Source organism: Sinocyclocheilus grahami, unplaced genomic scaffold (genome assembly GCF_001515645.1).
Source record: "Sinocyclocheilus grahami isolate Dianchi unplaced genomic scaffold, SAMN03320097.WGS_v1.1 scaffold1952.1, whole genome shotgun sequence".
Classification (NCBI taxonomy): Eukaryota; Metazoa; Chordata; class Actinopteri; order Cypriniformes; family Cyprinidae; genus Sinocyclocheilus; species Sinocyclocheilus grahami.
The window spans coordinates 76,904-78,721 of NW_015507131.1; the positions used below are offsets into that span (position 1 = coordinate 76,904).

The window sequence follows — 1,818 nt, forward strand, 5'->3', positions numbered from 1 at the left end:
AGCATTCATTCACCTCAGTATTTATTCACCTCAGTATTTATTCACCTCAGCATTCATTCACCTCAGCATTCATTCACCTCAGTATTCATTCACCTCAGTATTCTTTCACCTCAGCATTCTTTCACCTCAGCATTCATTCACCTCAGTATTTATTCAGTATTCATTCACCTCAGTATTCATTCACCTCAGTATTCATTCACCTCAGTATTCATTTACCTCAGTATTCATTCACCTCAGTATTTATTCACCTCAGCATTCATTCAGTATTTAGCTCAGCGGAGGAGAAAGAAACGCAAATGAAGCTGTAGAACGAGATGAAGCAGACAGACAGAAGCGAATCATATTTACCAGGAACTGACGCTCCATCCGATCCCAGCAGAATCATCGATATCCCCGCGACCACGAATCCGCCAGCCCTGCACGAAGCCCCCCGGCAGCTCGGTGCGACGGGACTGAAGTTCATCCTCTGACGGAGCCGAAGAGCAGCGCCGCCTTCATCTTCATCATCATCTTCATCATCATCTTCATCATCATCGCCGATAAACGCACCTGCTTCCCGCTTCATCCGCGACGCAATCCATCCGTCAGCCGAAAAACGCCAACCATCGCCTGAAGATCAAACCCAGCTGATAAATGAATGATAAAAACCCCGAACGCAGGAAGTTTTCTATTTTATAAAGTGAGTTTGTGTGTAACATCAGAAGAGACGCGAGCCCAAACTCTCCTCAGCGTCCTCTTCTTCTGCTCTCGCGCTCCAGCGACGCGACGCTCTATCAGGCTAACGCTTACGGAAGCTAAACCAATCACACTACAGACGCCGTGCGTTCCGACCAATCATTAGCGAGAGAGGGCGGGGCAGAGAAAGACGCCTTCGGTCCTGCAGAGAGTTCGCGGGAAATCTTAAAGGCGCAGCGCAGTCACGTGCGTTCCGATTCAACTGCTATTGAACCACTTTTACTTCACAATTATTAATTAGATCATTTATTATCTCTCTTTCCTTCGTCTTTCTCCCTTTCTTATCATGGGTCCGCAGGGCCGATCTGACAAATAGATAATTTATAATAAAATAATATATATATTTTTTTATTGTTTGCAACAATTTGGTTTCCACAGTAAGTTGCTTTACATAAAAATGTTCAAAAAAGTATAAAATATCACAACAGATGCATAGAATACATAGATAAAATAAATAAAATAGAATTATATCTGTATAAATGTATTTATTTATATAAATAAATTATATATTATTATTATTATTTATTATCACTTTTGGATTTTCCCTGTATTTCATGAATAAACTGTTCTGTGTTTCATAATTCTTTACTGTGAAATTTGAATGAAAATCATGTTTGATACCAGGTTGTGACAACTTACCCCATATAGTGTGACAACATGCCCCTTCAGGTCTCAATGTGTGTTAAATTGTAGAACTTTTTTTCCCTGGGCAATGAAAGTGAAATTGTTCAATAGCTTTTTTGCAGTCAAATCATTAGGGTTTGTGAAGGTCTGTATTGGGTCTGTATGCAAACCAGTGTTTTCCAGTATTAAATATGTAATTTTTTGAGACTGTATGCTGTTCTTAATGCTTATATCTGGAACACAATCTCCATGAAGAATGGCTTTGATATTGCAATTACTAAACCAGCAAGGGAAGAAAACAGTTCAGATGCTTTAAACTCAAAAGCAGTCATTCATATGCATATTTCAGTGTTTTTAATGAAGAAGTAGTCCACATTGTTGAACAGACTCTCTGATAATTCGATGCAAATCTTCTCCAGTTGGAACAAATACCACATTTTGCACAAAGGCCCCCTTTAT

General features: G+C 39.6%; 1 protein-coding gene across 1 annotated transcript in view; it reads right to left on the reverse strand.

The window, feature by feature from the left end:
* The window catches only part of LOC107573468 (protein FAM222A-like), a 34,259-nt gene extending 33,523 nt beyond the window's left edge, over nt 1-736 (reverse strand). The window contains exon 1 of the mRNA XM_016259902.1: nt 349-736. The gene's annotated coding sequence lies outside the window, so the exon portion shown is untranslated. The remainder of the gene's footprint in view (nt 1-348) is intronic.
* Nucleotides 737-1,818: the final 1,082 nt, after the last annotated feature.